This window comes from Nycticebus coucang, chromosome 1 (genome assembly GCF_027406575.1).
Source record: "Nycticebus coucang isolate mNycCou1 chromosome 1, mNycCou1.pri, whole genome shotgun sequence".
Taxonomy (NCBI): domain Eukaryota; kingdom Metazoa; phylum Chordata; class Mammalia; order Primates; family Lorisidae; genus Nycticebus; species Nycticebus coucang.
In genome coordinates, this window is record NC_069780.1 from 33,318,013 (window position 1) to 33,333,227 (window position 15,215).

At 35.4% G+C, this 15,215-nt stretch overlaps 1 protein-coding gene across 1 annotated transcript in view; it reads left to right on the plus strand.

Moving 5' to 3' along the window:
* The window catches only part of GSTCD (glutathione S-transferase C-terminal domain containing), a 128,363-nt gene that overhangs the window by 87,300 nt on the left and 25,848 nt on the right, over window positions 1–15,215 (plus strand). The window lies entirely within an intron of this gene.

Consider the following 15,215-nt stretch of genomic DNA (forward strand, 5'->3'; position numbering starts at 1 on the left):
TATCATAGAGTTGATGTATCCCTTGAGTGCACCACAGTGGGGGACATATTATATAAGTTTGACACATTATTTGTGACAGTAGCTTTGATCACTTGGTTAAGATGGAGTCTGTCAGATTTCTCCATTGTAAAAATACTGATTTCCTTTATAATAAATAGTCTCTCAGGAGATACTCTGAAACTGTATTGCTCCCCAGTTTTTCACCAGTCGTTTTCACATCCACTGATAGTTCTTACCCAAATAGTTATTACAGTGGTCATTGCAAAATGGTGATTTTTCTATTTTCTAATATTTCTATTATGCCCCATACATTTATTAGTTTTTTCTCTCTTGATAATCAGTCTTCTGCCCTATTGCTCTAACAAAACTGTTATTGTCAAGGTCACCAATGACTTGTATTTCCTAAATCTAATGGACAAGCCTCAGTCCTTATTTTACTTGGTAGATAAGCTGCATTTGACAAAGTTGATCATTCCCTTCTTGAAATACTTTCTTTAGTTTTCCTCTGAGAAACCTATAAAATGACTCCTTATCTGGTTCTTCAGCTTCCAAACCTCTAAACATTGAAAAACTTGAGGGCTCAGTCTTCATACCCCTTACTACAACTCAGTATGTGGCAGCTTAATTCTTCTAATTGCTCAGGCCCAAAACTCTGTCCTCCCTTCTTTCTTTGCTTTCTTTTATCTTCTACCTCAATCTATCAGCAAATTCTGTCAGTTTTGTTTTTAAAAAATACATCAAATCAAATCACTTCTCACCACCACCAGTGCCCTATCCTTAGTCTAAGCAACTACCACGTCTAGGCTCGACAGTTGCCGTAGTGCCCTAGCCTGTAGAGATCTTATTTAAAATGTAAGTCAAATAATGACCCCACACCCATCTAACTCACAATAAAATCTATTGTTTCGAGGCAGATTATAAAGTTTTACAAGCTCTGGCCCCTAACTACTTCTTTGATCTTTTCTTCTGCCAGTTTCCTGTTCACTAACTACAGTGGGCTCCTCTTGTCTGTGGTTTAGTTACTCACAATCAACTAAGTGGAAAATTCCAGAAATGAACAATTTAGGAGTTTTAATTGCATGCCATTCTGAATAGCGTGATGAAATCTCAGGCCGTCGCACTCCACTCCACTTAGGACATGAATCATCCCTTTGTCCAGCACATCGTTGCTGTATATACTCCTCAAGTCACTTAGTAGACATCTCAATGATCAGATTGTGCTACATAATAGCACTTGTGATGAAGTAACAATTATTTCAATTAATAATTGTCATAAAGCACAAGCATAGTGATGCTGGCAATTCAGATATGCCACAGAGAAACCAATAAGATGCATCTCTTAAGGAAAAAGGGAAAAAGTATTAACTTAATAAGGAAACAAAGGAATTAATGCTAGTTTTGCTGCTGCACCTTGAGCTACAAAACTTAAGAGCCTCAGTGTGTGAACAGTGCCTAGTTGAGATGGAAAGGCATTGAATTTGTTAGTGGAAGACATGAGCAGAAATATGTTTTAATTGATAGTAATTAGATTGATACTACCTAAGGTTTTAGGCATCCCCATGGGATCTTGGAATGTATTACCTATGCATAAGGGGAGACTATTAAATACTTGCTATTCCATTTATATGGAAAACACTCTCAAATAATTCATATACTTCACTTTGTCCCTTCATTCAAATCTCAAATGTCACCCTATCAGAGAGGTTCTTTCAGATCATGCTATCGATAATGAGTTTGCTCTTCCTTATTCTTTCTCTCCCTTCCCTTTTATTTTTTCTTCTTAGCCTTTGATATAGTATATATTTGTTTTTTATTTATCACCTATCATTCTCACTGGGATGTGTGCCCTATAGCTACAAGGATACTATATATATCCAAGCCTTAGAATGTGCCTACCACATATTATGCACCTAATAAGTATTTGTTGAATTGACTATTGGAATTCTTCTTACTCTTCTTTAATGATGGAAAGAAAAGGAAGGGTTTTTTTTTTTTTCTGCTTCCAATGAAAATCTTAATTTTATAACTGCTCTTTTTTCCATTTGAAACATTGTTTATAATTTTTCAAAGTTTACTTTAGTAAAGAAGTTGTATTTTTGTGGGTTGTGTAAATTAATGGGTTATTTATAGTTTTTCAGTTTCTTACTACTAATCCCAGAATGTTTCACAGTGTGGATGTAATTCCTTAAAAGGCAACCAAAATTCTCAGATGCTAACCTAGTTTTATTGCTTTTATTATAAAGCAAAGCACAAGATCTTTTATTAAATCATTCATTTATGAATTTTAAAAGCCATCAGGACAGAAGAATTTCTTTTACTGTCCTACATAATCCTCTAGAAAATCTAACTGTTTTCTAGTGGCTAATGAAGGGAGAAAGTTCCAGCTTCTTTTTCATGTTTTAAAAGTAAATATTAATCACATGTTGTAAGATTAAACTAATGAAAACAAATGGGAAATTTTTAACTCACCACCATCTCCCTTGTATTTTTTTTTTGTTTGTTTTACTTATTTTGTTTCTCTCTGTACCATATATATATGGGACTTAAATAATGGGAAAAATACATAAGATTTCAAATCTCATTTTAGCAATTCCTAGAAGTTACCAAGATATGCATCCCTGTTTTAACCTAGTGAGGCAATTCTCATGCCTGTTCTATTGGTATGCAGATATGTGGGTGTTACTTAGAAATACCCTAACGCTACCATGTCTGTGTCTCCAACATCAGATGATAGATTTTAAGAACAACAGCAATGTGTTTATATGTATTTTATATTGGATATCCAGAAATGTTAAGAGTTAAGCATTATCCTTAAGAGATGATAAACAATTAGCTGTTTCACAGTGCTTCTGGTGAATAGAACTTATGACCCTCTGTTCTCAGAGTATTTTTTTTTTTTTTTTATTGTCGGGGAATCATTGAGAGTACAATAAGCCAGGTTACACTGATTGCAATTGTTAGGTAAAGTCCCTCTTGCAATCGTGTCTTGTCCCCATAAAGTGTGACACACACCAAGGCCCCACCCCCCTCCCTCCGTCCCTCTTTCTGTTCCCCCCCCATAACCTTAATTGTCATTAATTGTCCTCATATCAAAATTGAGTACATAGGATTCATGCTTCTCCATTCTTGTGATGCTTTACTAAGAATAATGTCTTCCACGTCCATCCAGGTTAATAGGAAGGATGTAAAGTCTCCATTTTTTTTAATGGCTGAATAGTATTCCATGGTATACATATACCACAGCTTGTTAATCCATTCCTGGGTTGGTGGGCATTTAGGCTCTTTCCACATTTTGGCGATTGTAAATTGAGCTGCAATAAACAGTCTAGTACAAGTGTCCTTATGATAAAAGGATTTTTTTCCTTCTGGGTAGATGCCCAGTAATGGGATTGCAGGATCAAATGGGAGGTCTAGCTTGAGTGCTTTGAGGTTTCTCCATACTTCCTTCCAGAAAGGTTGTACTAGTTTGCAGTCCCACCAGCAGTGTAAAAGTGTTCCCTTCTCTCCACATCCACGCCAGCATCTGCAGTTTTGAGATTTTGTGATGTGGGCCATTCTCACTGGGGTTAGATGATATCTCAGGGTTGTTTTGATTTGCGTTTCTCTAATATATAGAGATGATGAACATTTTTTCATGTGTTTGTTAGCCATTCGTCTGTCGTCTTTAGAGAAAGTTCTATTCATGTCTCTTGCCCATTGATATATGGGATTGTTGGCTTTTTTCATGTGGATTAATTTGAGTTCTCTATAGATCCTAGTTATCAAGCTTTTGTCTGATTGAAAATATGCAAATATCCTTTCCCATTGTGTCTCTTTGCTTTGGTTATTGTCTCCTTAGCTGTACAGAAGCTTTTCAGTTTAATGAAGTCCCATTTGTTTATTTTTGTTGTTGTTGCACTTGCCATGGCAGTCTTCTTCATGAAGTCTTCCCCCAGGCCAATATCTTCCAGTGTTTTTCCTATGCTTTCTTTGAGGATTTTTATTGTTTCATGCCTTAAATTTAAGTCCTTTATCCATCTTGAATCAATTTTTGTGAGTGGGGAAAGGTGTGGGTCCAGTTTCAGTCTTTTACATGTAGACATCCAGTTCTCCCAACACCATTTATTGAATAGGGAGTCTTTCCCCCAAGGTATGTTCTTGTTTGGTTTATCAAAGATTAGGTGGTTGTAAAATGTTAGTTTCATTTCTTGGTTTTCAATTCGATTCCAAGTGTCTATGTCTCTGTTTTTGTGCCAGTACCATGCTGTCTTGAGCACTATGGCTTTGTAGTACAGACTAAAATCTGGTATGCTGATGCCCCCAGCTTTATTTTTGTTACAGAGAACTGCCTTAGCTATACGGGGTTTTTTCCGGTTCCATACAAAACGCAGAATCATTTTTTCCAAATCTTGAAAGTACGATGTTGGTATTTTGATAGGAATGGCATTGAATAGGTAGATTGTTTTGGGAAGTATAGACATTTTAACAATGTTGATTCTTCCCATCCATGAGCATGGTATGTTCTTCCATTTGTTAATATCCTCTGCTATTTCCTTTCTGAGGATTTCATAGTTTTCTTTATAGAGGTCCTTCACCTCCTTCGTTAGGTATATTCCTAGGTATTTCATTTTCTTTGAAACTATGGTGAAGGGAGTTGTGTCCTTAATTAGCTTCTCATCTTGACTGTTATTGGTGTACACAGAGGCTACTGACTTGTGGACATTGATTTTATATCCTGAAACATTACTGTATTTTTTGATGACTTCTAGGAGTCTTGTGGTTGAGTCTTTGGGGTTCTCTAAGTATAAGATCATGTTGTCAGCAAAGAGGGAGAGTTTGACCTCCTCTGCTCAAGTTTACATTAAATAGAGTATTTTTAAAGTTTACATTAAATATGCCATGTTGTTATTCAAGAAGATTAGAATAATTATAATACTGTATTTGAGCTCTTAAACATAGCTTTTATAGCTCTCAATTTCAAGGAAAAAAATGATTTGGTGCCTTTTCCTTTTATTGCTACCTCAGTGAGCATGTGACTAAGTTTTGCATGTTTTGGGGGGATTGTTTTTTTTTTTTTTTTTGAGACAGAGCCTCAAGCTGTGGCCCTGGGTAGAGTGCTGTGGCATCACAGTTCATAGGAACCTCCAACTCCTGGGCTTAAGCAATTTTCTTTCTTCAGCCTCCCAAGTAGCTGGGACTATAGGCACCTACTGCAACACCCGACGATGTTTTGGTTGGAGTTGTCATTGTTGTTTGGCAGGCCCACGCTGGATTCAAACCCTCCAGCTCTGGTGTATGTGGCTGGCGCCTTAGTCGTTTGAGCTATAGGCGCTAAGCCCTAAGTTTTACATGTTAAATAATTTCTGGAGGTCCTTGGGAAATATGATTGCCCCAAGGGGGAAGGGTTTGTAGTCTAAAAAATCCAGTGTATGTCTTTGTTCTCTCACTGTATTTATTGGAAGTAGATTTTTAAGTATGTGTAAGCATTTTTAAGCAAAGAGATAGGAAGAAGCAAGATTTCCTAAAGCAAATTCTAAAATAATCCCTAGAGATTGGGGCTAATAAAAGCAGTCGGTAGTTAAGCATTTACTGTGCTAATAGACACTGTGATTCTCAAAAAAAATTGGGTATTTATTAATTTTCCAAAAGTACTTGATAGTGCAATTATTTTTTTCCTTTTGGTGTCTCCTTGTACTATGTATTTCCTCTTGATATCTTTGAGAGACTAATGTTCCATTGTTTGGAATTTCTAAAATAGTGGTATCCATGGCAAAGCGAGCAGCACGTTGAAAACGTCAGAAAGTTAATTAGAGCATGTTGTGCTTGGAGAATAATTGGTGGTTCTATCTGGGCAGAAAACAAATGAGAGTATGGAGGAAAAGGAGTGACAGGAAGTGAGCTGGACCAAATTGTAATATCTCAGTGTTAAAAACTGATAGGATCAGCATTTGAGGAGCCTATGAAAACTTTAAAGAAAGAAGTCATATGAACATAATTGCATTTTACAAAGCATGGGCATGAAAAGCTGAGAAAATAGGGCAGAGTGTTTAATTAGAGATGATCACAGCAGTACGAGTGGGAAAGAAATAAGAGCATGAACTAAGGCTGTGGCATTTGGTTGGAGGATGACGAATGGATGACGGTACCATTTATAAATAGAAAGGATACCAGACGTGTTTAATTTGAGATCTTTGAATGACTTGGACAGATATAATAAGGATGCAACTGACAAATCTAATCTGGATCTGGTCTAAAGTTCCAAAGAGCAGTATTAACTGAACTACATATAAATTTGGGTGTCTTGGGTATAGAATATGATGTGTCAAACTATGAGCAAACTGAGGGAGGTGTGGAAGGAGGGGGAGGAAGAAGGGAAAGAGAGAGAACTTGAATAGACATTTTTCTAATAAGAAATATTTGCCCATGCTCTTAAATTACACATTAACTTTATGTCCACCCTGTGTACATATATTTATATATGTGTGTGTGTGTGTGTGTGTTACATGTATGTATAAATTTCATTTGGCATCATTTTTTCTTCTTGCCGGAGTTCTTTGACTATATCTTATAGTGTATGCCTATTAGTGACAAATTAGCCTTGTATATATAAAAAAGTCATTGTTTTGCTTTTTAAAAAATAAATACATTTTAAAAATATTCAAACAAAATATTTGCCCATCCCAACTTGGTATTTTATAATTAATTCAAATTTACTGGGGGCGGCACCTGTGGCTCAAGGAGTAGGGCGCTGGCCCCATATACTGGAGGTGGCAGGTTCAAACCTGCCCCCAGCCCCGGCCAAAAACTGCAACCAAATTTACTTGTAGGTTCTTCTGTTCTGAGTTTCTGAAAATTCTTTTTAATGGTCATTGAATCTAGAGAGTATTCCTTTGACAAATAAACATCAAGAATGTTGAAATTACTTGGGTTATTTGTTGGTTGGTTTTGCATATGTGTACTTGTGCATATTCACACATATGCAAACTATTAAACTATTAAAAACAATGGTTTTTAATGAGCTATTAGCTATTCCTTTCACACTTTAAAGTCTAAGCAGTGAAGACATAAGAGAAGAATTAGTACTTATTAAAGTTTGGTCATAGCCAAAAGAAGCACTTGCCCCAGACATACAATCACCACTGAAATAAGTCTTGAATAACTTTTTTTTACAAAATCAAAGTTATTTATAAATCCATGCTTCAACTCCAGCCCTCCTACCACATGACATCTCCTTGAGAAATAGAATTTATTATCTGTTTTGTGCTGATTTTGAGATCAGAATTCGACATATTATCAAAATACCAAAGAATAAGGTTTAATAGTGATGAAAATTTCTCTGGTGTCAGATATACAGATGAAACCCAGGGAGGGAGGCAGCATAGAGCATAATAAAATTAAGAAGAGTTTTTATTTTCTTCTTAATAAGATAGCAAACTTCACTACTATTTAACAGACTTACTGATAGTGTTATGTATATTTGGTCTCTATTCAAAATGTTTTATTGATAAGGATTTATGATTCCTGGGATGGTAGATAAGAACACAGGCAATGTAGTGTAACTGGCAGGATTCAGATCTTAGCTCCATGGTGGAGTAACTATGTGACCAAGGCAACTTAAGTCACTATTTTTGCATATGTTTATCCATCAGATACTACATTAATGGCATCAACCTCCTTGAGTTTTTATAATAAAGAATTGAAATAATAAATAAAACATGCTTAGCTCCAGCAATCCCAGTGTTAGGCATTTACTCAAAGGAAAAAAAAGCTACATTATCAAAAAGACACTTGTACTTGAATGTTTATTGTAGCACAATTCACAATCACAAAGATGGGGGAACAACTCAAGTGCCCATCAATACATGAGTGGATTCATTAAATGTATACATACAGCATGGGGTACTACACCACCATTATTACTCAGCCGTATTTTAAAAAATTAATACCTTTTGTAACAATCTGGATAGAACTGGAGACCATTCTTCTAACTGAAGTATCACAAGAATGAAACAAATACCGCATGTTCTCACTATTAAATTAGAACTAATAGATCAATACTTGTGTACATTTGGTAGTAAAAATCAACAGAAATGAAGCAGGTGGGAGTGGTAGGGGAAATGGGTAAAATCACACCTAACTGGTACAATACGCACTATCTGGGTGATGGGCACATTTATAACTTTGACTCAAACTGTACAAAAACAATTTATGTAGCCAAAAGATTTGTAGCCCTGTAATATTCTGAAATAAAAAATAAATTTTAAAAAAAGCATGTTTAGCACATAGTGATCATTCAATAATGGTATTCAGTGACTTTAAATCCATGTATAGAGGTTGAGCATCCCTAATCTGAAAATCCAGAATCTGAAATGCCCAGAATACAAAATTTTGTGAGGACTGACATGACACCACAGATGGAAAATTCCTCATATAGATACTTAGCACAAACTTTGTTTCATGCAAAGAATTGTTTAAAATTTTGTGTAAAATTATCTTCAGGCTGTGTATAAGATGTAGATGAAACATAAATAAGTTTAATGTTTAGACTTGAGACCCAATGATATCTCATTCTGTATATGCAAATATTCCAACATCCAAAACACACTGGTCCCCTAAGTATTTTAGATAAGGGATTCTCAACCTAAGTTAGTGACGAGGTGGGATAAATAGTTATAATTGTTCCCTGTGTCTGGCTTCTTATTATTCAGATCTCACTTCACCTAGTCAGTTTCAACCATGTCGTTCTCTTTTAATTTCCTTCATATAATTTATCACTTGATACAATTTTTTGTTGTTAAACTCCCATTGCTGGAAGTAAGCATCTCCCATATTTTCCAATGTGTCCCAGCACCAGGGCTAGACACATAGTAAGTGCTTTGCAAATATTTGCTGCGTTAATGAACTACCCTGTAGAGATTTTAATGAAAGAATCGGGAAAAGAGGGGATTCAAAATTTCAGTTTAGGAACTGAAATATAAGTCCTTTTTCTGCTCTGCCCAAGCCCTGAACCTGTGTATCAGTAGACTCAGAGCCCCAAACAGGTGCCGTTTCAGTGTAGTTTTAGCTATTTTAGATCTGACACCTGTTGTTACTTCAGATTAGATATGGCCATGCAGGTGTTCCCTACAGTGCACCCTTACTCTGTCTAGCCCATTGTATTTCTCTTTTCCTAAACTCTAGTGGCTGGACCACTGCTAAAAACTACTGCTACTATATCCCACCCACCAAATTAGACCTGTGTAGAAATCAATTCTTGGACAGATGGCATACCTTTTGAATACTAATTTGGATGACTGTTCCAGTACTTACCTAAGCTTAGAGCTGGGTTAGATCCTAGAGTCTTTTTCCCCATCCCTTGCTCCTGAGATCCCAACATATTTTTACCATTAGTTCCACAAGGTTTGGAACCCTTAGAAAGGAAAAGGAGCAGTAGGACTGGTATACAAGATTGCCTTTAAAATCTATATAGTTAATAGCCTACATAACTGGTATGAATACCAGCATCTTGGGGTGTTAATTGTTGGACATAATAACCTTTCTTTATTTTGATTATGCTCTTAGTGTCCAGTACTATTTCATGTGTACCTAGTAAATACTATTCAATGATAATAACCCTTATAAGGCCCTTGTTAGAATGTCTTTCTGATACTCTGTTGCTACATAAATAACTGCTGCAAAGCTTAATGCCTTTAAACAATTGTTTTAGTCACAGTTCTGCAGTTTAGTTAGCGCTTGGTGAGAAAGTTTGTCTGTTCTCCATACAGCATCAGTGAGGGAGGCTGGACTTCCTAAAGCATGGCAATTGTTCCAAGAGCAAGCATCTCAAAAGACAGTTGGTGGAAGCTGCCAGAATAAAGCACAGTATTGCCTCCGTATTATATCTGTATTATATAAGACAAGCAGTCACAGAACTCACCTTCTAGAGGAGCAAAGATGCCATCTCTGAGTGGGAATACTATATATCAATGTTGTATTAAATTATTAAAGAATTTGAGTTTATGTCACTGTGAATATTCAGCATTTTGTTTTTTAAACAAAATGTATCAAAAATTTTTTTTAAATCTGTGGGTCAGATTATAGTGGAAATTAGAATACTAAACACAAAAGAAGATTTTTTTTTTTTAATCACTTGACTTTGGGAAAGTTAGCACTCCCATTTCAGGCTACTAAATTTCCATTTAACCTAATTGCTATGAAACACCAAATTAGAAGCCAACTGAGAATTATTTAAGTGGCCTAAAAAAGTTAACAAAACTATTAAAATAACTTACTGTTGTTAACTTAAGCCTCTAAAAAAGACACAGAAGAAATAAAACACCTATTTTCTAGAGTTAAATTTTTTTTTTTTGTTTTTTTTATTTATTTATTTTTTTATTAAATCATAGCTGTGTACATTTTGTTCTAGAAACATTTCAGTTTGGTCTCATGGTCAGTTTGGAAGCTCTTATAAAGAGTTTGTTTTGTTTTGTTTTTTAAAGAAAAAAACAACCAAAATACCAGAGCAAGGTAATATTTACTTTATGTGGTGTAAGTTGTATTTGAATGAAAATTTTGTGTTTAACTTGGCCCCTGTAGCTCAAGTGGCTAGGGCACCAGCGGCATACACCAGAGCTGACGGGTTCGAATCCAGCCCACCAAACGACGACGACAACCTCAACCAAGAAAATTATGTATTTAATTAATTCTGGGCTCTTATATTCTAAAGCAAAAATATCTTATTCATCCTAGAGAAAAACAACAGCAGGAATAATAAGGTATAAAAATTTCCATTATTCACTGTATGTAAGCTTTTCTCTAAAAAAAGCAAAAGCTTTGATTTGGTGAATAATGTGACTGTATACTTCCTTCAACTTTTGCCCATCAACCCAGCATCTTGTCTAAACATCTTTTAGTTATCAGCTTTTTAAAAAATGCTTTAGAATTATATAGGGAAGGGTGAAATGTACATGGTATTTCTAGTCAGTATTTGCAATACTGTAACATCAAAGATGTTCCCAATCTATTTTCATTTATTTCCTTTTAGATAATCCGATTTGGCAACAAATTTATTGTTCAATTTCCCCCAGGACACTGTTGCATAAAATCAAAAAGTTTGTTACAGTCCCCAGGTGGAGAAGTGCCTTCTCTTTCTGGAAAAGAGGACGCTTGTAGATAAACTCATTAAACAGAGTGACTTGTTTGACCTTTAAGGCCTTATTGATCTATTAACGTCAGAAACCAAGGGTTATAAAATAGGTCTGTGCAGGCTGAGTTGGTTGGTTGATTTGTTTGTTGCATGATTAATATTTATAAGGTCATTATTACCCTATTTAGCAAGTATAAATGGACCACTTTTAACATTCTGGATTCCAATGAATTCTGTCTTCTCGATTAATAATTATTGGTACTCTAATATTATATAACTAAGTTTTAAGAGTTAAAATGCCATGACACTGTTACACTGCTATTGATTTCATAGACTGCACTGTGGGGTGTGTGAATGTGGGGGCAGTTTCAGATGAGTAGCATCCACTGTTGCAAGAGTATTATCACTCTGAGGTCAGTGCAGCAAAGAGGATTAGTGAATTGAGCTGCAAAATTATATTTTTTTAAAAATCCACAGGATAGGGCGGCATCTGTGGGGTTCAGTGAGTAGGGTGCCGACCCTATATACCAAGGGTGCTGGGTTCAAACCCAACTCCGGCCAAACTGCAACAAAAAATAGCCAGGCGTTGTGGCTAGCGCCTGTGGTCCCAGCTACTGGGGAGGCTGAAGCAAGAGAATCGCCTAAGCCCAGAAGCTGGAGGTTGCTGTGAGCTGTGATGGCACAGCACTCTACCAAGGCCAATAAAGTGAGACTCTGTCTCTACAAAAAAAAAAAAAAAATCCACGGGATATAGCAGGTGTGCTATATCTCCAAAGAAATGCTTTGAAAACAAAGCAGCAAAATAATTTTTAGTAAATGTCTAATGTGTATCCAAGCACCCAACCATTTTCCTTTCACAAGTTAAGTTATAACTTGAAAAACACTTATTGCATTAGGCTAAGAAAGACAAAATTCAGAGCTGCCTGATTTGGGACATAAATTATAATACTAGACTAAGCATGTATCCTGGGTGCACCTGTACACATCTTGCATTGATTTTTTTTTTTGTATTTGCTGTTTTGCACCAACCAAAACTGCTGGTGTTTTAAAACATGGCTTCCTCCCTGCTTAAAAATTGGCTTTTTTGCAAGTATCCAATGTATTCAATACTAATATGAAACCAGTAGATGAATGAATACATGCCCACACAAGAGAGAATCTCAATTTCATTCAATTTGGGGGGATGGGGAAGAATGGAAAGCAGAGGCAGAAGAGGGATTGGTGTGCTCTCACCTAATAGGTACAATGTAAGGGTGAGGGGAACAACTACGAGACCTTACCTAACAAATGCAAATGTAACCTAATCATTTTTACCCTCACATTAACCTGAAATTTTTTTAAAAATTGGCTTTTTTACCTTTGTACTTTCTTTTTGGCCAGTGAAAACAACATTGAAGTTGCCTAAATAATCAAGTACCTCTTAACTTGAATTGGACAAAGAAAAGACACCATTGCAAAATAATTACATCACAGAACAAATGACACCATTTATATTAAAACATTCTACACTTGGGTTTCTTCTTCCTTGACACTTAAAGAACCGTCATTTTAGTCAGGCTAAAAGTAGATTGTAATTTTATGCTTATAAATGATGTCTCAGGGACAAGGATACTGGGTAAAAATAGAAAGCAGAATTTGATTTTTAGATTAATACCATATCCCCAAATACCACTTTTTTACCTTGTTGAATATATTTAAGATCCTGTTCATGTTTCCCGGGGGTTCATAATATTTATGAAACTGGAATGGGGAAAGGGAATGCTTTATTATAGCCAGTTTGTTTGTTTTTTTTTTTAAATAAAGCATGTAGGCATCTTGCTGCTGTGTTTTTAGCTCAATCTCTGTGGATGTTTTGTGCAGCTTATAGTCTCTTTACTTAACCACAACCTGAAAAGTACCTCTTCGCCGTCAGCCTTCATTTTAGTGTGGATTTTGTTTTAGTATGCAAAGATGCAGTCTTAGCAAGAAAAATAGATCTTCATCAATATTTGCTTATAAGAGAGATCCAAGGAAGTTAGGTAATTCTAAATTTCTACTAGAAATATGGTATAGAACTTGCTACTAGGCTCTGCACCCGTAGCACAGTGGTTACAGCACCAGCCACATACACCAAGGATGGTGGGTTCGAACCCAATCCAGGCCCTAAACAACTGCAACAAAAAAATAGCCAGGTGTTGTGGTGGGCACATGTGGTCCCAGCTACGTGGGAGGCTGAGGCAAGAGACTCACTTGGGCCCAAGAGTTTGAGGTTGCTGTGAGCTGTGACATCACAGCACTCTACCCAGGCGACATAGCAAGACTCTGTCTCAAAAAAAAGTTATATTTAAAATTTTTGTCTATCTCCTTGCTGTTAACAAAGGATAATTACTTTAGACTTTCTTTCAGGACTTTTTTGTTGTTGTTGCCTAGAAACTGTTAAGAAATCCACAGAGCAAAGAAAGTGTCTGTCTCCTTCCCTGCCTGGTAGTGGCTTCATTTAATAGGAGTATTTGTCACTCTAACTCTCCAAAGAGCCTCAAAGTACTTTCCTTTTTCCCTTTTATCCCCCTCCCCTTTCCCTTCTTGTTCTTATTCTTGCTTCCTCCAAATTTAAACTGCATTGCTGTAGCAAAATATAAGGTGTATTTGGATGATAGAGGGATGGATAGAAGTATGATAAATCAAACACAGGGTGCAAAATTTAATTGGCACACGAACTTTATGTCCATCCTATATAATAAGTTGTTAATGGTAGGATCTAGATGGAGGTTATAGAGGCATTCATTGTACGATTCTTTCAGCTGGGGTATGTGCTTGAAAATTGTCATATTAAAATCTCTTAAGAGTGATTACCCATGAAGGGTGAGATGACAGGTTTTTACTTGTGTGTTTAAATATTTTACAATTATATTAGAGAAAAAGGAAGATAATTCTTTTAAAAATTACATAAAACTGTTTTCACAAATAAAGTCACAACCATTGACTTACATGGTCTTCATGTTTCAAATTTACGTTAATTTATGATAAGTAGCTAAGCGTGCACAAAGAATCGGCTATATAATGATGATCACTGTCATTATAGTAGGAAATTGGTTACATAAATGATGGGGTGTGTGTGTAGTCAGTAGAATACTATACAGCCATTAAAATGTATAGGTTAGAAACAATGCACTGACATGGGAAGATTTTAATGATACAATATTTTATATGCTATCTATAAAATTAGGAATTTCTGAATGTAGCTGGAGGTACCCAACATACATATAAAATGTTACTCAGTTACGAGGTTATGAAATTGTTTCTTATCTAGATCTGTTTTAATCCACATTTTAAATGTTGTCCTTAAAGCAAAATTCCTCTTTTTTAAATTAAATTTAATAACAAAAAAGAAAAACACAAAAGTGAAGAAGAAAAGAAAAAATTTATATTTCTGTGAAAATAGAGCAAGGAAACCTTGATATCTTTAAATAATTTTGGATTAAACCAAAAAGATTATCTCAGTTTTCTCTTTTATCTATATCACTAAAATCTGTTCTCTTATATTTTCTTAATCTTGCTCTTGTAAAGAATGTACTTGAAATATGTGAAAACAAATAATTTCATTCATTCTTCTGAAGATATTTTCATGGACTTAACTAGGGGCTTTTGAAAGAAAAGTTAAGATGATTTCATGCTGTGGGGCCTAAGGCATTTCATACTTGAAAATATCCTATCTTTAATCTCTAATTGCATTACATTTCTATGTCTGACTCATGAAGAAAGGAAGCTTCAAAGCAGAAAAGGGGAAATTTAATTTCCCTCTAAATACAATAACCACTGATGATATAACACCAATGTTCCAAGGTTTACAAATGTCCTACCCAGAAGAACTAAGAGTTTAAGGGTGTGTCAGTTAAATAATAAAACAATCTTTTCACTTGTTCTAGATCTTCCTAAGAAGAGAGCTTAGCAATATGTTGAAATTAGGCAATCGTTAACAATGTCTCCTAGAGAGATAAAGGGAGAAGACAATTACTGTTACTTTTTTCCATTCACTCAACATTTATTAAATACTTTATTTACGACTCTGAGCTTAATGTTTTAGTTATTGTTTTTATTTTTTAGAAGATGTATTTTCTCCATAGATTTTCTT